The sequence below is a fragment of the Pipistrellus kuhlii genome, unplaced genomic scaffold, assembly GCF_014108245.1.
Source record: "Pipistrellus kuhlii isolate mPipKuh1 unplaced genomic scaffold, mPipKuh1.p scaffold_m20_p_14, whole genome shotgun sequence".
NCBI lineage: Eukaryota > Metazoa > Chordata > Mammalia > Chiroptera > Vespertilionidae > Pipistrellus > Pipistrellus kuhlii.
The window spans coordinates 43462873-43490819 of NW_023425449.1; the positions used below are offsets into that span (position 1 = coordinate 43462873).

At 51.9% G+C, this 27947-nt stretch overlaps 1 protein-coding gene across 1 annotated transcript in view; it reads right to left on the bottom strand.

The window, feature by feature from the left end:
- PAG1 (phosphoprotein membrane anchor with glycosphingolipid microdomains 1) overlaps window positions 1-12825 on the bottom strand; it is an 85682-nt gene extending 72857 nt beyond the window's left edge. The window contains exon 1 of the mRNA XM_036437294.2: window positions 12386-12825. The gene's annotated coding sequence lies outside the window, so the exon portion shown is untranslated. The remainder of the gene's footprint in view (window positions 1-12385) is intronic.
- Between the last annotated feature and the right edge of the window lie 15122 nt (window positions 12826-27947).

A 27947-nucleotide genomic window follows, 5' to 3' on the forward strand; every position in this document is an offset into this window, starting at 1 on the left:
GCGTGGCTGTGGCTCAGGCTACATGGCAACTGTGACCGTGGTGCTGAGCTTCAGAAAGAAGGCAGCTAACTACACTTAAGCGTAAAATTAAATGTTCCAAATGAAATGTCCACAGGTTTTCTAAAAGGAGATCTATAGTGACAGAAATTCTATATAATAAAACCCTAATAAGCAAATCGAGCGAATGGCAGAATGACCGGTCGCTATGATGCACACTGACTACTGGCAGGGGCCGGCCAGTGGGTAACCCCAGGGCACCAGCCAAGGCAGGTGCCAGCTGGGACCCCCCAATCATCTCGCCTGGGTCCTGATCACCAGCCAGGCCTAGGGGCCTTACCCTATATAATGGGAACAGTCTCTTGGATTAAACAATTAAAACCTGGCAAGGCTACTCTGACACTGAAAAAACAGGATGATGCAGTGATGACAGGCATGGACTCTGGCTTGCACACTTTGGGGTCAGCCCTGATTCTGACTCTTACACCTGTGTGACAAAGCCAATTACTTAACTTCTCTATCCTTCAGTTTTTTTCACCCATAAGATGGGGAAGATGGCACTACTGCCCCAGAAGGATCATGTTATGCACTACTTTTTATAATCAGGGCAAAATAATGTAGCTGCCTACACAACAGCAAGATGCCTATCACCTGCATGAAAAGTTTGGTCACTGGTGCATGCAGCATCTGGATTGAGAGAAGGATGTCCAACTGCTGGTTTAGGCCCGACATCCCAAAGGGTCCCAGATTGCAAGAGGATGAAGGCTGGGCTGAGGGATTCCACCCCCACCACCACCACCATGCTTGAATTTTGTGCACCATTCCTCTAGTGTAGACATAACGGAGAAAAAGACAGGAGAGTCAGTGTGGCCAGGCTGCCTGTGGGCATACACATGGGTACAGCGGATCTTTTGGGGGGAAAATCCTATGGCTGGATTGTGCTGATAGTTCCCCAGTTCTGTACGTTTACTAAAAATCACATTAGAGCCACAGCTCTAAAGAGAGTGTGAGACAGATGGAATTATACACTTAAAGCGGGAGACCCATGGCATGTAAATTACACCTCAATGAAGATGTTAGAAGAAATGAATATCCTAAATTTCTAAAGTAGTGCCTAGTTGTCAACACCGCCTGGCATTTTCCTGACATATCAAATTAATACCATTGGAAATGAGGCGGTGGGCAAGAGATGGGACCGATTAACGATTACAAGAAAAATGAGCAATTTCACCCACAAATGACTAATATCACATCTAAACAGAGCGCATGATTTCTTTCAGATAGTCCCCCGTCTAGCCAATGAAATCTCAGTAATTTCTATGTAACACACCATGCAGGCCCGCTAATTACCTGTTATCTTTCTAAAAGCTGAGTTCTCAAAGGGTTTATTGTACCAAGCAGCAGTATTTGATTTTCCAATCATCTTGCAGAGAGTGCAAACTCCTGGGCTCTGGGGTTATGCCACAGACTTCACTATCATGGATTCAGGACCTAGTAGGCATTCAATAAGTGAATGCATCGAATGCAATGATTTCCTCACCAGGGTCACCTGTCATATCGCCATTTACTTAAACAGTAGACAGCAAACCTAACCGGCATTCCCTGCCTTCTGGGTCAGGCTTCTCACCCTCAGCCCTGGGGGCCGCCTCTTCCCCGGGGGCTGTTCTGCACAGAATGAAAGCAGCACCCCTGCCTCCCCCACCGGTTGCCAGCTGACCCCCCTCCCCAGCTGTGACCCCCAAAGATGCCTGCAGACAGGGCCCTGCATCCCTGGGGCACAGTCGCCCTGGCTGGGAACCACAGCTCTGCAGGGAGTGTAAGGCAGATGGAACCTAACGGATGGGCGCACATCTCAGCGAGGCCTTGTTCCGCTCCCGGAAGCCAGGGAGGACACCGGGAAAGGGAAAGCGTACGACTAGCGAGGGGTGACTCTGTGACCACAGGCCTTGGCACGTGACCAGGAGAGCTGCAGGGAGAAACCGGTTCCTTCTCCTTGTCACTGTGAACATGCACAAAGCCCGTTCTCGCCAAGGCTGACCATGGTGAGGAGAGGAGCTGGGGAAATACATAAGAGAAGGCGGGGCTGCGTGCAAGCAGCCCAGGGCTGCCAGACAGCAGAGGGAACACTGGGCTATTGCTATGAGTTGCATCCCGGAGGACAAGCCGGAAAATGCTATTGAATATTTGTTAAAAGAAAAGCTCTCTAATAATTCAGTTCCTGACCTGCTACTGTGAGCAAATAACCCGGCCCACTGGGAAGGTTAAGGACGACTGTGGAGGCAGAAAGCATTACGCTCAGCATCAGCTGAACACTTCAGCGTTTCGTTTTCCCCTGCAGCCATCGCGTTGAGCAACCCTGTTTCAGACGCCCCAGCCCAGAGCCTGAAAGGTGGTTACTCATATTGCATGCTTTTCCCAAGACTCCATACTGTTGGTTTCAATTCTACTTTGGCAATATTGAGCATTTCACACTGAGGTTAAAGTTCAAGAAGTATATTTTGGGCAGAGTGACTATTCTATATAATAAAAGCCTAATATGTCAATTGTCCCCTCAACTGAGAGATCAACCAGGAGTTCAGCTAGGGGGTGGGGCTAGCCGGTCAACCGCCTGCGGCCCCTCCCCCTGGCCAGTCCCGACCCAGCTGGTGGCAGCAACCCCAGCTGGCAGCTGCGAGGGACCCTACCCATGCATGAATTCATGCACTGGGCCTGCAGTCATATAATAAAGCAAGAGAACATATTCCTGGCACTATCCAGATGTCTAAATGTCTATCAAGATTCATAATACTTTACTCCAAAGCATCTTTATTTTTTATTTAGAAAAACAAAGGAGTAGCCCTAGCTGGTTTGGCTCAGTGCATAGAGCATCAGCCTGCAGACTGAAGGGTCCTGGGTTTGACTCCAGTCCAGGGCACATGCCTGGGTTGAGGGCTAAATTCCCAGTTGGGGGCATGAAGGAGGCTGTCGGTCAATGATTCTCTCTCATCATTGATGTTTCCATCTATTTCTCCCCCTCCCTTCCTCACCCTCCCTTCCTCTCTGAAATCAATAGAAATATATTTTAAAAATAATAAAAATTTTTAAAAAGAAAAGAAAAACAAAGGCATATATTTCTAATCTCAACACCAACCATTTGGGCACTACAAGCGACACCATGCTAGCTTCCGGGGATTTCTTCATTTCTTACCGATCTGTTACATGGAAGAAAACTCTTCAGTAGACAGCTATGTGCCAACTCCTAACCCTGGAAAAGGGAGCATATCTTTTTAAATTCTTTTGTTAAAATGATTACATTTGTCTCCGTGTGCCTATCGGTAAACAGAAGCAGGTTTTGGACTCTGAAATATGAAGCATGTAATTCCCAAATCCACTAAGAGCTAAAATGCAAACGCTCCCTAGTCAATCAAGCCCTCACTGCACACATAATTATGATATTCAAATTAGATGACTAATTTAGACATCCTCTCATGTCAAGTACACACACCACAAAAATGTCTGAAGAAACTCCAATAGGAAGAAAAAAGGCCATTTAATTAATCTTTTTAGAAAGTGAGAACTCCTACCACATAATATTAAAATACACACTCGAGGACAGGTTAGCAGGAAATGCAGCTCAGGTATTCATCTTGAGAGGACTGTCAGCACAGTGAGCCTCCACCGAACACCACGGAGCCCTGGATGCTCATGTTTGCTTTTGTGTGAAATGCGGACACATGAGGCATGAAATGACCAAATTAATTTTCATTTCACTTCATTGGAGTTTCTCCACATATTATTATAAATCCAAAATCATATCTAAAATACCACATTACTTTATATTGTTATTTCAATTGCATACACCTACATTGTGATCTCCCAGCCACACGGCGCGAGGCCACCACACTATACCACGTGTAAATGTAGTAATTACTACAGCTCGGATGGTTCGCTAACATTTTCAAAAAACTGTAAAAAATGTGTGATTACTTTAAAAAGTCAGCACTAATAACAAAAAGCCAAACCACTGAATGTCACAAATGCATAAGCCCTTGTGGGTTCAAATTTTCCCAATGAAGCTAAAATGCATAACTGGCACCACGAAGCTTGAAATTGAGGTGTAGGGATGGGCGCTGGGTACCAGCATGTTGCCACTCGCTAGGAATTGCTTTCATCTGGAAACCCCCAGTTAGTAAGGCTCGCGGGTGTTTTTTGTGTGTGAAATAAATATAACATAAAAATAAAGAAGCAAAAGATGAACTTAAAATAAATAAAATGTAGCATCATAAGCTTTTCAGTCATAAAACTCATGTTACATTTCATGCTTCTAATACTTCTGTATATGAACAGCTAATCTCTGCTTCAACAGTAGCAACGTTACTTAAATCATAATTATAGAATATCAGGAGCCAAACACAAGTTATAAAACTAAAATAAACCCTCCCAATTTGCCTGTATCGCTTTGCACTGCTTAAGAAAAAGGCAACTGCTTGAACTCGTTGGCATTAAGTGGGTAACATGATAGCTGGTTTGGCAAGATAAAGCAAGCTCCACCACTTAACGTATTTGGAGAATTGGAGAATAATATCATAAAAGGAGAGCCAATAGATTCAACTTGATGGGGCTGGTTTTTATTTCACATGCACGCACACACACACTTGCACACAGCATGCTTCTCACGCACCCATCACAACTAAAAAATCAATTTTCCTGTAGCACAAACAACAAGTTTAGCTGCGGTAATTTTGCAGTTCAGAATACGCAATCCTTTTATTTGATAACTCAGACGCTTTTTTTTTTTTTAAAGCTTTTAAGATAATGACAAAAATAAGATGCTCATTTGTGAGAAGATGGCCCCCCCCCCGTCTGACTTAATCACAGACATTTGCATAAGTAACCTGTGGCCCGTCACAGGTAGATGCTGATGCTCCGAGCAGACCCATCTAAAAGTCTCTGAAATATTCCACTCCCTGGTGTTCAGGCAGACACAGGCCTTGCGGTGGGGTGGCAAGACCCCGCACGCGAAGTCACAAGTCCGTCGGGGGTCCCAGGAGCTCGGCCGCTCCGCTGAGTCTCTGCGCAGTCCCCTGAACCCCCCTCAGCTCCCTGGGTCCCATGAAAGGACAGGGTGGGCCAGGACTGAGAGGCACGGTGTCAACCAGAACTCAGCCCCACGCGCAGTCTGTCTGTAACATCACAAGGCCGCTTTTTAAGGCAGTGAAAACGATAGGAAACTGCACTCAATCTACCCCCGATACACCAACGGGCCAAGACGCGCACTAGTAACTACAAAGGGATTGGTTCCAAGGTCCAAACCTCCTCGGATGCTGTGGCCTGGGGAAAGCCTGGTTTCCATAAACGTCCAAATACCCCTCTCGGGGGCGCATGTGCGCAGGCAGTGAGATGTGCCGGCTCCGGAGAACCAAGCATGTGGGGCCCCGAGGAGGGACGCCTGCATTCTACCCGCTTTTCTCCGTAAGAGAGAAAAAATGAGTGTGAAAAACAAGAAATGGCAATTCTGTCCTATAAGCAGCTTGAGTCCCAGGATGGCCCTCCACTCATGACGGTCTTGCTCACTCCTTTCCTTTCCCCCCTCCCTCCCTCCTTCCACACGGTCTCAGGCACGGAAAGCCACCGGAGAAACAGCCATCCCCCGTGGGGACAAAGCGAGGGAGCAGCCAGCCCTCCCCTGTGCCCGGCCTGTCACTCCACCCCCGCCCTCCCCGCGCCGGCTTCCAGCCCAGAGCTGCTCTGCCTCGGCTCCTGCTCGGCGTCCACACACCTGGCAGAGCCCCCTCAGTGAACGTGACCGTCCCATGTCCTTTCGCCACACGTGCTCCCCGGCACCTCTCAGCAGCACCCCCAAGCGCCCCGTTTCCGCTCGGCCTGGGTCCCGAGTTCCAGAGCCACAGGCTGTGCCACGGCCCGGCTCAGCCCAGGCGCCCCGTCCACGCATCAGCAGGTGAATTCACCATCTTCCCCTGCGAACCGGGCCGCCTCTGTGTCTGCCTCCAGGACCCAGGGCCCCTCTGTCCGTCTAACCCTCAAGGCAGAGGCCTGGGGGTCCCCCGAAAGTGGCCACCTCCCTCTCCCTTTGCCACCCTCCAGTGTGAGTTCAGACCTTAACCCTGCATGGGCTTCAACAGCTTCCCGCAGGCTTCTCTCTTCCGCCCCCCCCCCACCCCGCCCCCAACCCCATTCTCTACCAAACACCCAGCGTGACCGTTCTAGAAGGACAACCATCGACGCCCCTTCCTGAGGTGGTTGCAGCCTCGCTCTGCACCTCCAGCCAGGAGCATCAGCCACATGGACCAGCCGTCCTGGTCAGCGCCCTCTCTGGCACCTGCCCGCCACTGCACTCGCCCCCTGGGTAAGAACAGTGCCCGCCAGCCACTCCCATCGCTGCCTGCACCCCTCCCCTCCCCTCCAACCCACCTTCCACCCTCAGCACCCACAGGCCTCAGGGAGAGCCCCTTGGGGCCAGGGACCCGGCAGAGCCAGCACTTCCGGCCCTGGTGCCCACCAGCTCTGGTCTCTTCCCCTCCAGGGGAGGGCCTTCCTGTCTAGGCCGCCTCGCCCAGCAGCAGGCCCGTGGCAGACCTGCCAGGTGGGTAGGGACCTGGTGCGGGCAGAAAGGACACTGCACTCCCCCTGGTTTGCCCGGCACTGCGGGCGGGTGGCTGAGGACAGGAGGGAGCAGAGGCCGCCCCTGGGCAGGTGGCAGGTGTGGGGAGAACAGTGAGGCCCTCGGCTCGCAGCTCCCACAGGGGATGGGGAGGTGGCGGTGTCCTGAGGGCAGCCATGGTCCAGACTGGAGTCTTTGTTAATGAAACAGATTGGTGTGCGGCTGTACTGACTCTGACTTACAGCGGGAGCTGCCGTCAGGGTACCGCCAGTGTGGGCAGCGGTGACCAGCGGGCACGCAGGGGGAGCACTGCGGGGAGAAGGGCTGGATGGAGCCCAGGGAGTGAACGTGGTAATCTCGTCACAAACACGGCGGGACCAGACGCCCGAGAACGCGGCTGATCAGAGAGGAACATGCAAAACTGCTGCTGATCAAATAGAACATTTTTTTTAAAAAACTCGGCTACTCCATAAGGTTCCCAGGGCTCTGCATTTTACGGAAAAGGCTCCCAGTAGGCCAGCCTCCCTGAGTACAGCCCACAATTAGAATACGGATTCCCCCTAAGCAGTCACTCTGCAGTCCTAAAAGAACCGAGGAAGGCGAATGCAGGAGGCATGACAAGATACGCTAAAATAGGATAACAATCAAGCAACAGTAGCTCAAACCCTGGGATAGCAATCACTTACTGAATGAAATTGGCTCCTGAGCAAAATCAAAATAAAAGTTGGGGTGTGGAGCTCAGGACCGGGTTTTGAGAGCATTTCCGGTGGGTTTCAGACTCTGTGCCTGCCTGTGGTCAGAGGGGGGCACCGCTGCCCAGGTCTGAGGCTCCCGTCCCGGCCACACCCTGAGCCTTACCTGCCGGACGGGGGCGCTCATTTACGGCAACGGCCTGGGTCTCCCTGGAATGCCTCAGGACACTGCTGGTGGCACAACCCCCCTTTCTTCAGTCACTGGAGAAAATCTCAGGCCTCTGCACTTCTCCTTTCCCCTAAGGAGGATGACGCAAACCCAGATACACGGAGAAGTTAACGCGGCCCTCGGGGTGTCCCGGGACCGGCCACCGGCTCCGGGCTTCCTATTTCACAACAAGCACCGCTGGGTTCTTCTCTGAGCTCACGGCGTGGACTGAGCTTAAACTCTTCCTCCACAGAGACGAGCAATGACAGCCAGTGCCAGCTGCTGGCATGGGCAGGCCGGAGGGCACAGCCCTGCCCCAGGGAATGCAGGGACTGAGACAGTGTGGGACCACTTAGAAGCACAACGCAGGACACCCGGGAACAGTTCACGGAGGCAGCAGATGCTGTGTAAGGGGCCGAGGGCTCTGGGACAGCCCCGACTCCGCCCTCAGCTCCACACCCACTAGTGTGACTTGCACACGTGTGCTGACCTTTCTGGGCCTCAGTTTCCACTTTTGCGAAAGAGGACAATAAAGTAACTGCTATGCAAGGTTCACTCCGAGAATTAATTTTTAAAGTGAATGCTGAAGCAGAGTTCTCAGCAGGACAGCGGGCGGGTGAGTCCCATGTCAGCGGCCACTCCCGTTCCTATCCGGGCACAGCCGGGGAGGCCTGGATGGGCGGCAGTAAGTCACCCTCGGAGCTGCCTGCCCCTCTCCCACCCTGTGCTCTCGGGCTCACAGCGCCCGGCCTGAGGGACGGCTGCCGCAGGCACAGGAACGGCTTGCCTGTACAAACAGAAACCTGTATACAGCACCCCCATCCACACACCCCCACACACCGTGGCCCAGAGCTGTCTCAGGGATGTCAGCTCCCGACTCCCTGAGCTCAGATGCAGACAATTCAGAGTTGTAGGTGGTGGGGGAGAGAGTGAGCGAGGTGAGCATCTGTGTCCACGCGAAGAGCAGCCGGCGCTCCGGTCCATGCGGACGCCAGAGGAAGCGGTGCCGGGGAGAGGAAGTGGGGGTCTGGGGGGTCCCCAGAGAAGCCAGCGGGGAGAGGACCAGACCAGAAAGAGCACAGAGCCGCACGGACATTCCGAGGAGCTGGTTGAGCGTCAGTGTGGGTCTGGCTGCAGTGACCCAGGGGCCTGGGGGAGATTTCACTGCAGAACCACCCGGAACAGGGGAGCCTCTGAACCTCAGTCTGACCGAGGAAAAGGGGATGCGAACTCCGGAAAGAAGGGGCGAGCAGAGAGCTGTGGGCCTCGGCGGCATCAGCCTGGGTCCTGGGCGCCCCTGCGGCCCCAGCACACGGAGGCCTCCCCTGAGCTCCCTCCCACAGAGCTGTCTTTTGTTTTATATTGAGATATAACTGGTATTTTATTATTCGTATATTAATCTAAGGTGTGCAACCTGATGTTTCGATCTTGTATCTGCTGAGAAGGCACCACCACCACAAGTCTAGGTAACTAACATCCACGCAGGGACAGCGTCTCTGTTCTTGTGATGAGAACGTGTGAGGGCTACTCCCTTAGCTTAAGGTGACCAGACGTCCCCGCTTTTGGCGGGGCAGTACCGATTTTCAACAATTTGTCCCGCATCTCGCGGCGTTTTTAAAAAGTCCCGTTATTTTGTTTTTTTAAATTGGGACTTTTTTAAAAGGCTGCGGGACGCGGGACAAATCGTTGAAAATCGGGACTGCCCCGCCAAAAGCGGGACGTCTGGTCACCTTATCTTAGCTGCTTTCAAGCCTGTGACACCGTATCGCCCACTGCAGCCAGCTCGGCGTTCTGGTTTTTGGCAGAGAAAGCCGCTGGGAGCCTCTCTGGAAGTAGCCCCAGGGGTGGGTGGCATCAGTTCCGAGGGGTCATTAATACTAGATCAGCCTGAGAGGGGTCTGATGCCATGTGCCTCGCACAGCAATTCATGCCCATGCCTAGCAAAGAGAGGCGGTGTCTACCGAGCGCCAGAACCTCGTGAGGGATGCGATGGTCACGGGAGAAAGCCACGGAGCGCGGGCTGCCCAGCAGGCCCAGCCGGTGCTCAGGGGGGACGGCCCGCGGGCTGTGACCAGTTCCGACACCTCAGTGCTCCCTGGGGCCTGGCGCTGCTCCCAGGCCAGGTGCAGAGGCCGAGAGGAAGCTTATTGAAGAGGGAGGGGGGCACAGCCACCTCCGTTCTGAACACACGGCACTGTGCGCGGCACCGTGCCAGGCTCTCGGTCTGCCTGGAGACATGGCTGTGGGTGCACCGCTGCTTCCATCACGGTTTAGCCCACCTGGACCCGCGCAGCCAGGAAGCCAGCTGCAGGCAGGAAACCAGCCAGGGCCCCATCCGCCGCCGGGAGTCGCAGCCTCATACCCGTTTTCTTTTCTCGACTTGCCCCACAGACCGAGAAGGAAGTAAAAAGCCACAGAGTCACTCCACGCTGCAGGGAGCGCCCCGCACCTGCTGGCACTGCGCTCACCTGTGACGGGCGAGTTACTAAATATTAATTAGGATAACAGCAAAGATCCCGTCGCGGAGAACGAGACTGTGATTGCTGTTTAGCACTTTGCATACTTTATTTTTTAAAAAAATATATTTTATTGATTTTTTTTACAGAGAGGAAGAGAGAGGGATAGAGTTAGAAACATCGATGAGAGAGAATCATCGATCAGCTGCCTCTTGCACACCCCCTCCTGGGGATGTGTCTGCAACCAAGGTACATGCCCTTGACCGGAATCGAACCTGGGACCTTCCAGTCTGCAGGCCGACGCTCTATCCACTGAGCCAAACCGGTTTCGGCAGCACTTTGCATACTTTACTGTGCAGCCTCAATGTCCTCCTCTGTAAACTGAAGGTAATATTGCACTTATTTCATTATGTTCTTGCGAGGATGGAGGAGGGGCGATGGAGGCAGCAGCTTTAGAACAGGGTTTGAACGACGAGAAGCGGGCTAAGATCCCCTCTCTGAGTTCTACTGCTTGGCCTCCTGAGCTTCTGTTTCCCCATCTCTAAAGCGGACACGGGGTCACCTCCTCGGAGGAGAATTGTGGGAGACAGCGCGTCAGGCCCCAGCCGGTCTGCATCCCCAGGAGGTGTGTATTAAATGCTTCTACCTCCCCCGGTTACACACGTGAACTGACTGTTCACCTGCGTCAGCTATCACTCAGTGCCGTCCAGGTGCCCATTTCCTCTCTGAAGACGAACCGCTCTACCCGTTTCATGGGCCAGACACTGGTTCAGCAGCTTCACATCCGTAACGCGCCGGATCCTCACCCACGTCAATGAGGGAGGAGCTGCTGTCATCCCGTTTCACAGACGAGGACTCTGAGGCAGAGTGTGGGTACCCGCTCCGCTCCGTCCTCCCCATCACAATGCGGGTGTGTGGGGGTCGGCCTGCCCGGGACCCCAATCCCGGTGCCTCTCTTTCAGGGATACGCCATGGGTGGTCTCACAACCACGGTGTGTTGACTAGACCAACTTTTCAACCTTTGAAATAGTAACATTTTGTATATTTTCTTAGAACTCTTCAAAGAAACTATATGTTTTTAAATGAGGCACCTATAACTAGTTCATCTTGTTCTGTGCTGGAATACCATAAATAAGTGTGCTGCTTTTTCTACAGATTACCCAAATAAGTCTTACATTAAAATGTACCCATGAGTTTTTATTTAAAGAATTATAAGTCCAAATTAAAAAAAACAACAACTATAGATAGGTGGGTAGGTAGATAGATATTAATAGATAGATATTAGGGAAGTATTAATGCTGTTTGGTTAAACTAATGACTACTACATTAAATAATCTGAATAGTCTCCTTATTTCTAATACTCACTGTCTTAGTCACCACAGTACTCTATGGTACTTCAGCGTATCCTTTTACAAATTTGATCAACTCCAAACATAGTAAACATCAATGATGCAGATCAATGATGCTTAGAAGGAATCTCCAGGGAAGAGATGAGAAAGAGAGGTTTAAAAAAGTCTATCTTTCCAAGTGCACAGGCAGCTTCCTGTACATCACGCTCTTTGTTTATTAGGATAATTAAGCCCTTACTTATCAGTCTTAACTTTCAGATGCACGCTTGCCTGGCAGGACCCATGTCCACTATCTCTAAAACAAAGGGGAGTGCCCAGGCCTCGGTGGGCTCTGGCAGTGCGTGGTGTTTTAAAACACGACTCTGTCTCAGCCCTGGGGCTGCCCTGAAAAATGTGCTGGGTTTCTGCTCGCTCGCTCCCTGTCAGGGGAAGACATGTCACCCTGAGAGCCGCTGAGTGTCTGTCAGGGTTTCCATTAAACCGGACCTCAGAGCAGGCACAGCTGCTGCCCGCGGAGGCTCACATAAGAGGGAGGACGTCAGAGAAGCCCAGTGTCCTCTGTGTGCTGCTCCTGCAGACCCGCTCCCATTCTCAAAGTGCATGCAATCACACAGCACAGCGGACTGCCCCTGCCATCGCCTCACAGCACAAAACGCCGGGGCTGACAGGCAAGTTGTCTTCCCCTGAAAAACCTGGGCTGTTCCGGAGACCTTGGAACTTCTGCCGCCCAGGGGAGGAGAGAAGTGGGGCGCGCGGGAAGACCGAGGCTGAGCTCCCATCCCCAGGGACCCAGGGCGCCAGGGATGTCACAGGAGGCTCCGGGGACCGGGACTGAGGACAGAGGGGACCGGCCCCGGCGCCCTCCCCCGCACACACCGCGGAGAGGCCGGGGACGTGCCCGGGCGGCGGGCGCGGTGCCCGCCAGCACCTGTCCTCGCGCCGCACGTGTCCAGCTGGCACGGCCGCCGCGCCGCGCCCTCCCGCGCGTGTGCCCGCGGCTGGCACCCGGACCTCCCCGCCGGCGCCGGCGAACCAGAGATGCCGCCCCAGCTTCCCACGCCGCGAAGATGGTAACCACCGACCTCGCCTCCGCACGGCGCCCTCCAACTTCGGAAACTGCAGTCAACTCGCGGGGCCGCGGCGAGCGGGCGCCTTCCCGGGGACCGCGCTGGGCTGCGCGGCCGGCCGCCCCGCTCCGCACCCGCCGCCTCGGCTCCGCGGGGCCCGGCGGCGGCGGCGGCACCGGGCCCGGGGGGCGCGCTCCGAGCCCCGGGTGTGCGGCGTCTCCTGCTCCGAGGGGATCGCGGCTCCTCCGCGGGGGACGCGGCCGGACAGAAGCTGAAGCGCGGCTGCTGCTCGCAGGGCCGCCTGCCCGCTGCCAGGCTCGTCACATCGCGAGCTCGCCGGGCGGCCGGGAGGCCCGGGCGGGCGAGGGGCGGGCAGGGGGCGGGCGCGGGGCCGCGGGCGCCGCAGTCCGCACCGGGCGCCGCGCCGCGGAGAATGACAGCGCCGGGAGGAGCGGCCGGAGGCGCGGGCGCAAATGCGCATGAGCCGGGCCCGGGCGGCACGTCACCGGGGGCGGGGCTACACGAGAGGGGAGGGGCTACCAAAGAGGGGCGGAGCTACCAGGAGGGCGGGGCGATCCGAGGATGGGAAGGGGTCCTGCCTGCTTGCCTAGATTTAAGGGGAAGACAAACCTTGAAGCTGTGAATTTGAACTTGTTTGTCTCCAGAGTCTGTTGTCCCTTAAAAGTACTCTAAGTGGTCCTCAGGCCTGGGCAAGACTACAGAGGCCAATTTAAGTCAAGATCTTACACCTAGGGATGAGGACAGTGGGGGTGAAGGGCCTGGGGTGGGGTGGGAACCAGGTGGAAGGGAGCTGGGAGGGAGGGAGGGGAGGAGAGGAACATCTGTAGTAATCTGAACACTAAAGATTGAAAAAAAAAAAAAAAGAAGCTGGAATTTAGGGATGGGTGAAAAGGTGAAAGGATTAAGAAGTACAAGTTGGTAGCTACAAAATAGGATGTAAAATACCCACAGGATGTAAAATACAGCACAGGACATAGAGCCAAGAATATTGCAATAACTATGTGCAGTACCAGGTGGGTGCTTGATTTATTGAGGTCATCACTTAGTAAGTTATATAATATCTGATCACAGGGGTGCACACCTGAAACAAATGCAATATTGTAGGTCAACTCTAATTGAAACATAAAAGTTACTCAAAGTAGAAAAAAGCTGGAATTTCGAATTCAGTGGCCCTCTGTTCTGCTGTCCATAGCAATAGCTTGGGAAGCTTGTTGAGAGCCCGTGGCCTTGGCCAACCTCCTCCATCTTTGGGTGGGCCCAGGTATGGGTAGGTTGTAAACTTTCCCAGGGGATACAGCAGAGCATCTGAAACAGTTCATGTGGCAGAAGCCCCTGGGATTCGCTTACACTGCAGGCTCCGGTCAGGGGGTCTGGGTGTCGGGGGCGAGTGTTCGTCCCCCACAGGCTCTCAGCCTGCACCCGCACTGAGGCCGGGACTGCCCATCCTCGCTCTGAAGTGAGCTCTGGAATCGGAGCAGAGCCTCCGAGCCTCGGTCTGTGGAAAATCACCTGAGTAGTTTTGCAAAAATGCGGAGCACATGACCAGGCCCTGCCCACAGTGGTTGTACTTCAGATTCAGGGCGAAGGTGGGGCTCTGGAATTCCATTGTGGATGAGTCTGTTGTAGGTGTTGTTGGCAGCAAACTTCAGGATAGGAGACCAGCCACCTGGACTTGGAATAGGCTTTTGCAGCGAGAAGAGCCGAGCCAGGTGTGGAACTTAGGCCAGGTCCGCATCCAGCAGATGCTTTATCTGGCTAGCCAGAATCTTCTACAGCTATTATGCATTGCTTAGGAAAACATAGGTTATACTAAACACACCCATTCATTATACGCATCATTAAAGGGAGCTGAGAGCCGGTCGGAGGGCTGTCCTATGGGGCAGTGTGCATTGCAGGGGGAGGGGATGGAGGAGGAAATAAAGCGTGGACTCAGCCTGGAGCCTAGAAAATCACGTTGGAGAAGAAGGGACCAGGCTGGGCCTTCTCCTCACAGCACAGGGTGAAATGCAAGGTCCAAGAGCTTATGAATGCACGGCCCGTCCCATACCTCACCTCACTGAAGTCTCACAGCCATCTTGCAACTTAGCTAAAAAGTTGTTATGCCCATTTTACAGATTTAAAAAAGATCGCTCTGCACATTGGTTGGCTCGCACAGACAGTGGAATTGAACAAGAGTGCACATCTGGATGTTGGGCCTGGCTTCTATAACTAAGGAGAACAGTGGCTCGGGTCTTACAAAGATCGTTTCTGCGTTTACTGTTCACATCCTTCAAGGCTGTGCCTATATTTTGAGTGAGAAAGGCTTTCATTCTTGTACGGAGGAAGAGCTTTTTTGTGTCTTCACCCTAGATTTGCACCCACGAAGTGGAGGCACAGTGATTCTCAGAGCATCCGGTCCTGCAGCCACAGGTTCCTCGCACAGGCTTCTCCGGCAGGCTCTGAGCATCAGGTCTCCTCGCCATCCTCGTACGATCCTGGCCCAGAGAAGCCAAAAGATGCAGACAAAAAGCTGGGCCAAAAGCCCAGACAGAAACCTCAGGCCTCTGTCCTTTTCCTCTGCTCTCCCTTCCCAACCACCTCCTGGAGACTCACACTGAGGAGTGTTCATACCAACAGTTGCCACAGTAAACGAGAACCAAATGTACTTCCCAGCCTCGGCGGTGCAGAAGCAGAGTGGCGGGAGGGAGTCTCGTGCTTGTGGTACGTGCTGTGGCCTCTGCCCCCAGCCTGAGGGAGGGTCCAGAGGAAAACGGGTGCTGTCTCCGTGCAATTCCCAGGTCGGGAGATTGGCTGGGAAGCTGTGCCCTCCTCACCTTTATCTCTACAGCCACTGCAGCGCTCCTTTAGCGCTGCTCTTCCGTGTGATTATACAATAAAATTAAAAACAAGTGAAAGATTGCCCAATTTAGCCGAAACCTGTTTGGCTCAGTGGATAGAGCCTGGGTGTGCCGACTGAGGGAGCCCAGGTTCAATTCTGGTCAAGGGCATGTACCTTGGTTGCGGGCACATCTCTAGTGGGGGGTGTGCAGGAGGCAGCTGGTCGATGTCTCTCTCTCATCAGTGGTTCTAGCTTTCTTTCCCTCTCCCTTCCTCTCTGTAAAAAAAAAAATCAATAAAATATATTTTAAAAAGAATGCCCAATTTAAAGAATCTCTGTAGACAAGGGAGATGGGTCTGGAATTTTATTAGTTTTCAATAAGAAAAAAATTTTTTAGAGACTAAGATAGTGTAATAGACCTGCCGGAACTTTTAGAAGAAGCGAGCCTGCTGGCTTAGGTATTAGAAACTCCAGGGAGATTATTTACCTGTCCAGTGCAGGAATTCATTTGCATGTTGACTTTAAGAGATCCACGACTGAATTATATAAACAGTGACTTAGTAGGTCCCACTGCCGTTGTATTTTGAGCCACTATTATTTGCATTAAACACACGAAATGTGTTCTATTGGATTCATTTTGACTGTGTCAATATTGACTGTGTCTGGTTTTGAATTTGTTTCTCATTAGCCGCTATATTGTCTGGAAGAACAGCTACATTTTTTTCTCTCTGTGGTTTGCATTGCTTATGGGTCAGCAAAGCCTGCTCTTTGGCTGAGAATCTATAATAATAAAAGCGTAATATGCTAATGAGACCGGACAGCTGAACGACCTTCCGAGGAAGCCAGGGCTGTGAGGGTGGGGCCCCTTGCTTGAATTTCATGCATCGGCTTCTAGTTTCTTTATAAAATTTCAAGTGTACAGAGGCTAGTAACTCAATGAACCCGTTCTCTGCTTGTTCAGGAAGCTGTGCCTAGCAGAGATTTTATTAAACTCTTTTTGCTAATAGTCACTGGCTATCACTGAGTGGCTTGGCCTCTAACTTCTCCCTATTTGTTAATTACATTTCTTCATCCATTTCACTCAGAGTGATTCTTTGACATGAAATCCTCCAACCTCTGCCTAGTTGATAGTTGCGGTTAACCCAGACAAGAGGACTCTGGGGAGTCCGAGGTGGCTGGCAAGGCTGAGACCACAGTGGGGACATGAGGGTTGATTTCACTGGGGAAAAACCACCATAAATGTTCACACAGTTGTGCTTGGATTTGGATATGGCTACTGTAAAGTTTGCCTTGTTGGAACACTTGCAGCTGCCCGTAACTTCCCTGGACCCCATAACTAACCCCATCGTGGGCTGTGGGTGGGGTTGGGACAGTCGGCATTGTCTTTTTCTCCTGGGAGGCTTTTGAGCGCCATTGGAAAGCCCAACTTCTCCTGCCCTGGCCGGAACATGGACAAAATGCCTGCATGGCAAACGCTCACTTCTGCATCATTTGTTCTACATACTTTGCTTAGAACGTAGAGCAGTCAGTATCATACATGACCTGGGATTTCAGGCCTGCTCTAAAATATGTTTCTTTAAAAACTATGTTTTTATTTATTTCAGAGAGGAAGGAAGAGGGAAAGAGAGGGAGAAACATCAATGATGAGAGAGAAAATCATTGACCGGCTGCCTCCTGCACTTCCCCTACTAGGGATGGAGCCTGCAACCCGGGCATGTGCCCTTGACCAGAATCGAACCCAGCACTCTTTGTTCTGCAGGCTGATGCTCTATCTACTGAGCAAAACCAGCTAGTGTCTAAATACATTTAAAATCCTACAAATAAGTTTTCCTAGTGATCATTGTAACTCCAAGCCTGGAAGCCAGTGGTGCTGAGGCAAGAGCAGGCTGGGGGTGGGGAAGGTGGGACTGGGGCCTGAGGAGGAAGGCGGGGCCTTGCTGGCGAAGAGCAGAGTTGCTGGGGCCTGGGCTCAGCCGCTGAGACGAGTGGGAGACGTAGGGGCTGCGACCATGATGAGAAATAGCAGTTGAAACTGTACCATGGCTTAGCACTTTCTGTTCTTAAAGTGTTAAGGCTCCTCCCACATCTGACTTAATCTACAGGAAAGAATGGTCCGAGATTAATACATAGATTACAAATCCCTTATAAATAGACAAATGCTTTAAAAACTACTACGTAAATGTCCATCCAATACTAATCTCATGTATCACCTCCCCCTCCCTCCCAACCCAGCTGCCCACTAGCAGAAGGCAGCGGCGGGGGAAGGCCAGGGGCAGAGTGGGAACCACGCAGAGTGGTCTGGCTTTCTCCCAACATCCCCATCTGTCAGTGGAATCACGTGGCTGCTGCTCTGATGACCTATTATTACAGAGTGATGTAGCCTCAGCACACAGTAGGGCCCTAATGCATGTTGTTTGTCAGGGAGCTTTCTTCCTCTCTCCAGGAATTGACCTGCAGCAGGACGTGTGCGGGTGCTCTCGCCGCTGTCAGTGAGCACGCTCAGGGTGGCTTAACGGAGACTTCAGGGCTCCTCTGGGGACGGAGGTCGCATCGCACAGGCTTTCAGGGGAGATCAAGACAAAGCTGGCTAATGTGCCTCCGTGGCCGCACACGTCTGCCGAGGAGAAGGCAGGCGTGGACGTGACCCTTCCAGATCTTTCTCCTGGAGGCAGAGATGGAGAGCAGTGCTGTGCTTACAGAAGTGAAGGCAGAGCGCGCTTAAGCAGATGTCTCCACGTCGCAGACAGGAGTGGGTGCGCCCACACTCCTGTCATCCTGACCTCTGCACCCCTCACACTTGGACCTGAGTCGTTGCCGTAGTCCGTGGCTGCCCAGCCTCCGTGGTGCTCAGTGAGGGCGGAAAGTCCTCAGGCCTCGTTCATCCCACCTTTATCATTTCCACGTGATGTGATCCTTGCAAACCTGAGTTGTAAGTAAGCATCTGAGAAAGCTGCTTCACTAACCACAAATCAGTCACCAGCTAACAAATCACTCCGGTTGGAGGAGGGAAGATGAGAAGCTGGTGCGCAGCCGCTGAAGCGAGGCTGTGAGAGGGCCAGGGCCAGGGCCAGAGCGTTCCTGCCGCTTCCCGCCCCGTCCTCCACCTTCTTCTTCCAGTCCCACCCTCTCAGCGCTTCCAGCAAGTGGACTTCCCTGCTCTCGTCTGTCTCTCCTGGAGGGACAGCGAGCACAGGCTTGCTCTCTGGCTTTGCCCGCGGTCTGGCCCCCACAGGGTATCACCACAGCAGCAGTCCCATCCTCTCAGATCCCATCTCCCAGAACTGCCAGCACACCCTGTCTGTCCCCAGGAAGGAGAGCATTCCCTTTCGGCTGCACCCTCTCCCTCCCCACTGGCACCAGGAGGACCCTTTCTGGTGAGGGCAGCTGGCCCAGGCCAGGGAAGTGCCAGTTGGTGAAGTTTCCACACACTTGGCAGCAGCACAGCTCCTGGCATCTGAGAGGTTACTTGTGCAGTGGGGGTCGGCCGCCGGGGGAGGGGCCAGAGCGCCATCCTAGAGAAGCAGGGGCCTTGGTGATTTCACAGCAACTCGTGAAAGAGAATTCCCAGAGGCAAAGCCATAAAGCAAATCCTCCCGCCAAGACATCTTGTAATACCGAGCCCTGGATTCCACGAGGAACGTGTGGCATTTCCTGTTTCTGGAAAGCCGAGGAGAATGCAGCTCTGTCTGACGGAGGGCGGGCAGAGCCAGATGTGGCTGGCGGAGATCTGCGGGCGGTGCTCCCCTCCGGGTGGCGTCTGTCAGTCACACTCGCACAGCTGTCTGAAGCCCTGGGGGCTGCTTTCTCTGGCGGGAAAAGAAAGGCCGAGCAGAGGCCGTTGTTTATGTATGCAGGGGACTGCTGGGCCCGGGGACCTTATTTTGGTTTGTAGAGCTGGTAACAGCAATTTAAAACACTGTCTATGTTCCTTTGACATACTGTGTCCAAATCACATATTCAAGGGATGTTCAGTATTTAACCAGCTACAGTCCCATTCTAACGGGTGTTGTTAACAGCACTGTGAACAGGCGATCTGGTGGTAGTTCTCTTTGTCCACAGCAATTAGAATTCTTGTGAAAATTGGACTTTCTGTTTAAAGAAGCCTCTGTTAATCAGGAGTGATTACTACTTGCTTTATCTTTCGCTACCCCCCATTTTGAATCTCCTACTTGGTTCACAATGGTTTGCTCTTCGTTGCTTCATTTCCTTTCGTACTTTCTTAATTTTGTATTTCACTGTGTGTGTTTTTTTTGTTTTTGTTTGTTTGTTTTAATCTCAAGCTCATCTCTCTCCTCTCTGTCCTGTAAATACCAGCCATACATTAATGCCTGCTTCAGACCTCACCCCATTTACAAAGGTGACCTTGGTGGTCCCAGTCTCCCTGCTCAGGCTCTCCTCCTGGGAGCCTCTGTGATGCCTACCCTGTCATCCGAATGGCACTGCTCCTCAACTGCCCCTGGTTCCTGGCAGTGTCTTATGATATTCCTCACTGACGAATCTGGACCGCACCCGAGTTCATGCTGCTGCGATGTGGAGGGGACCCAGCCACGCGAGGATGAAGTTGGAGCCTTCAGGCCCCCCACCCCCCACCCCCCTGCCCTGACCTCTAGGCTGGGGAGGAGGCTGGAGCGGGACTGAGTCAGGCAGAGGGCCAATGATGTAATCAATCAGCCTTCGTAATGAAACCCCCATCGCCCAGGACACCGAGGCTGGGGGGCTGCCTGACTGGTGGACATGTCCTTGTACTGGGCGGGTGTGTGCCTGACCCTCAGAGACAGAAGCTCTGCACTCAGCCGTCTTCCGGACTCACCCTGCGGGCACCCTCATCTGCCTCTTTGTATTCTTTACATCAGACAGTCCCCGTAGGCACAGCGCCTCCTACATTCTGGGAGTCAGTCCAGGGGATTACTGAACCTGCAGGACGGCCCGGAAACTCTGAATGTGCAGCCAAGTCAGAAGCAGCTGGAAGCCTGAGGCCCCTGCACCTGGCACCTGAGGTTCACGCTGGCCCTTTAACCTGTGGGATCTGATCCGAACTCCAGGTAGTTAGTTTCAGAATTGAGTTGAGTTGCAGGACGCTGAGTTGATGTCAGCAAATTGGTTTCAGAACTCAGTATTGGGTGAATTTAAGAACACACATACATGTTTTTGTCTTATTTACAGTGTTGTTAGCATAGAGCAGAAGTGACATCACCACCTCAAGATGAAAAGGCGGCCGTATCAGTCAGCCTGCAACATGGATTGATGGTCGGTGAAGGAATCAACAGGTGTTAGGATGTGCATCACATTGGTCAGGTGGACCGTCGGCTCCTGGGAGTCAAGTCCACATTTTCTAAATCTTCGTATTTTAAATAATGCGCAATGAATTGCCCTAAAAACCCTAGGAACTAATGACCTGTTTTATGGTTAAAGTAATAATGTGCAAATAAATAACTACTTATTGAATATGATATGCACTTTGCATTTCATGCCGATTTAATAGCCTTATCTCCCCGAACATTCCTTTAATGCTCCTTTATCTCCTTACATCACAAGCAGGCACAGCCAAGCTGTGGGTCACCATCTTCCCCAGGCCTCAGAGCAAGTGGGGCTCAGACCTGAGGTTAGAAGCCGTCCCGCCTGGGTGTCCAAGTCCGTCCCTCCACTCACCACAGCCTCCTCGGGCCCCAAGGAGGGCCATGTTCAGGTGCAGCCACCGTGTGGACGAGGCTGGATGGTGAGGCTGTCTCTGAAGCTCAGTCAGTTTCTATTCTGCAAGGGGTGCTTGTCACTGTCTCAAAATCACTCAAGCAGCCTGAGCTTACACTAACAGTTATCCAGTGCTTCGTGACGGATTGAGTCAGTGAATTATTTAAACTGATAGGAAAGGTTAAGAATTTAACAACGTGAGATAGAGTTGGCTAAAATGGAAACAAGAAACATTTTAAAACAACAAATCTCAGGAGTGTGGAAGTGGCTGTACTGAGTATCCAGCAGGTTAAAGTGTAATCCCCCCTGGGCTATCGCTGGCCCGGCTCTTGGCGTCTTCCTCGGGCTGTAAATCAGAGCCGCAGACGGCGGACTTGCTAATGGCGATGGGGACGCCAGCCAACAATTTATTTCAGATGGGGGAACAGAGAGAACAATCTCCTTCCATTTGATCCGGTTTAATGTTACTCTGCAGAAGCAAATGCTCACCCTTCCAAACACCAAACTTTTACTTTATTTCTGACAGAGTGTCTGGAGTTGACACAAATGGAGGCAGGGGGCAGCCGTCACTGTACCCGCCTGACTGCCAGACTGTGATCAGGCCCTTTAAGAGCTTTCAACTCCCCTCAAACACGTGGAGGGGACGTGCAGGTTGGTTCAGCCCGGTGCCCAGGACTTCAGGGACCCAGTGATAAGCGTGGCCTGATCGGCTGGTTCCCCACACGTTTCCCCGAACATCCTGACTGACCACACTGCGAACAAACGCTGCAGGAACGGCTGTTCCCGGAGATGCCGTAGCCACGACTTGGGACCCTTTCTCAGTGAGACAGAGCAGGTGACGCAGTGGCCGCTGTGCAGCGAAGAGAGGCCCCTGGCGGCTCTCGACGGACAGCGACGTGCCTCCGGACCCCGGGCGCCGGTGCCATACAAGCTCCCGTGTGCCCTGCGCGTGCCCTTGGACGGGGACACCTGCACTACGACCTCCTGGGAGAAGGCTGCAGGCGGGGCCTGGCGTTTGTTGTTGCAACGATTAACTCCAGGGGAGGCCAGAGGCTCTCCTGTGAGAGCCACATGGAGTAAATGCAAGAAGCTTCCGGAAAGTCAGAGCCTATCTGGACGGGTCTAGACTTCCTGAAATAGGGCCGATCTGGCCAGACGGTCTCCGTACAGGACCCCAGGGCAGCTTTTCTCTGCGGCAGGAGATGGAGCTGCCATGGGATTAGCCTTCCCTAGGGTCAGCAGGGCGTGCCCTGCTCACCAGGTGTCCATTCCTCCGCCGCCATGTGCTAGGAATGGGTCAAGCTGGGAATTTTCTGTGTCTAGTTTGTAAAATGTAGCAACCGCTCATCTTAGTTAATATTTAATAATCAGATGAATAAAGCTCCTTGTGTTTAGTATTTGGTACCGTCTTGGGAACCTGGAAAGTGGTCAAATAACTGCCAGTGTCAATAATGCTTTCTCTGGGTGTCTCGTGTCGATAACGCTCATTGTCACAGACAGTGTGAGACCCGCTTTCTCACCTGACAGATGAAGAAGCTGAGGCACACGCTGCCGAGCAACGTGTCCGAGGAGGCCCCAGGGCCAGCAAGAAGCAGGCCACCTCCACACGCGGCAGCCAGGCCCCTGGCTCGGGTCCGAGCACAGCCGCTATTTGCTGCTGCTCGCGCATGGATCAGCGTGAGGCCTCCCCACTGTTGTTCCCTTTCCTGTAAGTCCTTCCGGCTCTGTGACACAGACTGGGCCTCCGTCCTCTCAGGGGGTGTCCCAGGACCAGCCCCGCCGCTCCTCCCGCTGGATTGTAATGTAAATATCTGTGTTTTCTGATGGTTCTGGAGATGTCTTCATCAGAAAACACAGATATTTACATTACTATTCAAAACAGTAGCAACATTACAGTTATGAAGTAGCAACGAAAATCATTTTATGGTTGGGGGTCACCACAACATGAGGAGCTGTATTAAAGGGTCTCGGCATTAAAAACGTTGAGAATCACTGATCTACAGCCTTCATTTCCTAAATTATAAAATGACGCATACACACGGGCCCATTTCTGTGCATTTCCCTACCTAGGATTTTACAGTCGTCCGCCTACCCGAACCTCAGTGTTTACTGATGCCTCCTCTGTGCCCTTTGCTGGGGGCATAAAGAGAATTGACTACAGAGAAGCTAGGATTCCAGCCGCGAAGACACTGCGCAGAACTAGGATGCCGGGGCCTGTGTGAGCCTTTCCTTCCCTGTCTGTGCGGCGCCTTCACCACACGATCTGCCTGAACTTTAATCCCCTCGTCTGTGAAATGGGCTGGACAGCATTTTCCTTATAAGATTTGGATTGTTGCCGAAACTCATAAATGTCATTGAAAGTCTTCAACAAATGCTTTGAGTAAATACATTACTAAAACCTATGTCAGCAGGAAAAAGCTATCATGTGGTGAAAACTTAAAACGTGTGCGTGGAATCATGGGCTAATTGAATGCTGTCTTCTAAATCAACTAAGAGGTTTCGTTCCCAAACGCACTGCACACTGGCTAAGGATTTAACATGCAGACCCCACACCCAGTTCGCAGCGAGGGCCTCTGGCTCCTACCTCGGACACGCCTCAGCGTGGTGCTCGTGCTCACAGGTGGAGGGAGGAGGGCGAGCATGTCTCTGTGGAGGTGGCTGCTGGATGACGGCTGTCTGCTCGCTCAAAACCCGAATCCCGTGAAAGGCAGCAATGCGTTGATAAGCAGAACAACCTCAAAGGGGTGTTTCCAGGAGTGAAGGTTGGGGTGGGGGAGGGGGCTCGTCTGTCCCATTCCTGGCAATTTCCTCCCTGGAGAGGGGCTCCCCAGCGGACCCCTCTGCTCTCCCTTCTCCCTGTGCTGGCTCCCAGCGGGAGGGCAGGCCTTCCCTGGCGGGTGAGGCCAGAGGCAGAGCCGGTGGACAGCGCTCTGCTCTGCTCTTAGGCGTGTGCTGGCAGTAGGCAGCGAGGGCTCGGCCTCTGGGGTTTGGTTACAGAGACTGGTCTGCTCCCAAAGATGGAGGTGCTGGGGGGCCCAGCACTCTCTCCCGCACAGAGAGAGGGAACCCCTCATTCTAGGGGGGGAAGGGGGGCTGTATTGTGATGCCTACTCGCCCATGAATGTGTAGAGTCAAATCCTCCAATAACATCCTCATCGGTAACGGACGTTCTATCGAGCCTTCATCTGTCTAATTTCTCTACATTTTAATGTATTCGGAATTCAAGGGGGGGAAAGAGGCCTTAGTCACTGAGAGCCCTTCATATCAGACTTCCTTTTTTTTTTTTTTTTTCATATCAGACTTTGTAGAAGTAGGAGACCCTCCCCCAGGCCTCTGGGCTCCACAGACCGGTTTCTGCTGACTCCCCATGGCACCTGCGTTCACCGGCCCCTGTGGGTGCCCCTGAGGGTGCTGTGGACTGGCATAGCGGATTCCCACAGGGACGCTGAGTACCCTGGATTCAGGCAACGAGTGGGAAGAATTTAACTCAGTACTAATTTCACCTTCTGCATGAGAAATGGGCTCTAAAGAGATGCCAAGGAACACTTTCACAATTCCAGACAGACAACTTTAATCTGTCTTTGATGTCAAAGGGTCTTATTATACTACTGGTATCACCACCAGGCATCTGATAAGAATAAAATGCATATCAAAATCCAACACATGTCTAGGCAACATGAGAAGCAAGCCACTTATTCAGTTTATAAGTAAAGAAAAAATGAGGGGGGAGGGTTGCCTTCACTCAGGCAGCCCATTGCTGGTCCAGCGGGTGTGGCGGCTCCTGGGTGTCCGGCCAGGCCCGGACTCTGGTGTCCTCTGGACGGCCATGCAGCACGGCTCCCACTGACCCCTTCTCACGTCAGGCCCCACGGGAGCGCTCTCTGCTCAGCTCCATTCAACATGTGGTTATTTGACTCCAACTTTCCATTTGCCACATTCGGTGTGCTGTTTGGGCAAAAGAGTAAAACGCTGGAAAACCCGGATCTGCTCTCATGGATAACAATGGAAAGAACCCAATTATATTTGTTAGTTAAAATGTGTAGCTGTTAGCAAAAAAATATTTTCTCAAAATAGAAGTGCCATTATCTAAATACATATATACACTCTTATTTTTATTGCTTTGTTTTTGATAACGGGAAAGAATCCTGAATGTCCATAGAGATGTATTCGTAAATTATTGTATGTCCCTTCTATGAAATACTACCGGTTAATTGATAAAATGAGGTGGATCTATATGAAAGGAATTGGGAAAATGTAATGATGTGTTGTTGAAGGAGTTATGTGTATGCTTCTATTTTTGTAAAAGCAGCAATAGTAACAATAGGATTTATATGTGTTCTGCATCTGCGGGTTTAAGGGAAGGACCATGTAAGGGAGGCCATGCCAAATTTGTGACAGTGGCTACATCAGTTGGGCAAACTTAGAATTGAGATGCAGACAAGTAGCATCTGAAACAAAGGCTGGTGAAAAAATACACAATGATAAGTAGACAAAAATCCGGATTTCATTTCAACTGATGACAATAAACAGGAATATCATGGAGATGGAAGTTCAGGATGTTAACAATATTTGCCTCAGGGCAGAACAATTGTCATTATAAGTAAATTTCCTCCCTCCCTCTGGACACTCTTCTGCACTTTCCGTACATTCTACAGAAGCATGCATGAATGTAACTATCAGGGAAAAGTGAAACTTATAAAGAAGATGTCTGAGCCCTTTGACTTGTTAATTTTACTCTTAAGTTTCTTTTTAAAAATAGAACGTACTAGAAGAATCCAAATGAAATCATTTATTTTAAAGTCACTATAAGGCAAGACTATGTTCTTGTCCCAGGAACAGTGATCTGAAACAGCCTGTGGAACTCCTGTGGGGTTTCCCAGCGCATCCAGCATCGCTCCTACTGAACAAAGTTTGACTTTCATCTCATCTTGACGTGCTGACCACGTCCCAGTCATTCTGGTAAGACCCTTCCCATGCTGATCTGTGGTATCATGATGCAAATTCACAGGAAAACCCCCGCATCTCTCAGAATTCCCCCTGTAGCTATTAACTACTTAACAAGAGCATACTCTAAAGCCAATCCAAAAATACAATAATAAATAGAAAGCTTCTTATGTAGAAATTTATATTCTCCAACCGGAGGAGCTTAAAGCATAAGTAACTGATTACACGTGTCGCATGAAGTGTGAGAGTAACGCAGACAGTCTGTGTGCACACATGATTGGTTGCCCACCATGGCTGTGGTCTCTGTTTGGGATGAGCGATGGCAGACTAAATGGAAATGACTTAGGTGGCTCATGGTTGCCCATGAGGCCTTGGGCCGGGCACCCGGAAGCAGGGATGGAGAGAAAGAAATACACAGGGAAGTGCAAGCTTAGTTCCTCACTGGGAAGCCAGTGCTGTTAAAATTGGACGTGCACCAGGAAGATCTGAGATGGAGTGGGGTCACTCCCATGTTCTAGAACATTTACATGTCAGTTAACTCCTGAGCAGTGATCTCTGATTTGATCTTTGCTGAATGGAAAAAAGCAATAAAAAGCATGCAAGTGCTCTACAAAGTTACTGTGAGGATGGGAGGAGGTAATGGGCACAGAACTATTTTTTTATGAAGTGTGACGCTCAGTACACAGGTTGAATGTATTAATAATCAATGATATGCTTATATCCTATGGGACACATAGTAAAGTGTCTTCCACTTGGTTATCATCCATTAAATAATTCTTAAAGTTATCTGTGAGGCAGCACATGTTTATGATGAAACAATGTATTCGTTTTGGCAGGCATTTTCATTGAAAAACCCAGGCTCCCTGGTGATGTAAAGCCAGAAGACAGTTGTCACACTTTGCATAGGCACGGAGCTCTGAACCGCATGCAGTCCTGTGGTGGGTAGAATACCGTGTGGTCACGTGACGAAGCTTCTGCTGGGCCTGTGGTTCCTCATCTGCTCTGTCCTGGAGCACCAACTACCCGGTTCGGTGTGACTCATTGTTTCAGTTATTCCGAACTGATTGTGAGGACACTCCTGAGAGCTGATTATGTCTTAGACACATGGGAAGGTGTCCGCGTGTGCTGATACCCCGGTGAGAAACGCAGACACACTCCTGACATTGTGGAGGTCACAGCAGCGTGTAGGAGCCAGGCAATCGTCAGGCCATCACACAAACCGTGGTAACCATGGCACTTGCTTGGAAAGAGAGACGTGTAATCCCACAGGAACCTGTACTTTCTATGCTTGATTTAGCCGGAGGGGACGGGAGAGACTTCAGGCAGTGGCCAGAATGTGAAGAGAGAGGAGAACATTCCAGGCAGAGGTGGCAGCTTGTGCAAAGGCCCTGGGGCAAGTGAGGGCTTGGCAGGGTGTTAGTAAAGGGAGGCCAAGTGGCTGAATTTTGGGGCTGGGGCTGAGAGGTCCAGGGGAGCTGAAACCAGGCCAGACTTGAACTACAGCAAGGAGGCTGCAGCGTTTCCGGCAAGCTGTAGGTCGCTAATTAATCGGTGCATCTTGAGCAGTTGGGTATTTTGGAGAAAATATGCTATTCTCATTGTGTTTGGAAGGAGAGGCTAGAGGCAGGCTGGGCTTGCTGTGCTAGTCTTTTTTATTACTGCTGAAACAAATGAGCATCAATTACAGTATCACAGTTTCCATAGCTGAGAGGCCCGGGCACAGCATGGCTCCCCGGGCAAGATCTCCGTGTGGGTCTCGCGAGGTAGGATCTGTGGCAGCCTTGGAGCTGAGGCTCTCTGCCGGCTCAGGGGCCGCTGGCAGGATCACCTTCCTTCTCTCACTCTGTACCCGGCCTCTCCTGTCTTCCATGTCACCAGGCCCAGTCCTTCTCTCGCCTCTAATCTCTGACCCTTTCTCTCTTACCCCCTTTTGCCATCAGCGGGCCAGCAGCTCTGCCTCTGAGGGTTCATGTGAAGGCCACGGGCTTCCCTGGACAGCCCAGGATAACCCCACTGTCTTAAAGTCCATTTCATCGATAACCTTACCTCTGCAAAGGCCCTTCTGCTGTATAACGTGTTATTCACAGGTGCTATCAGGAGGGCAAA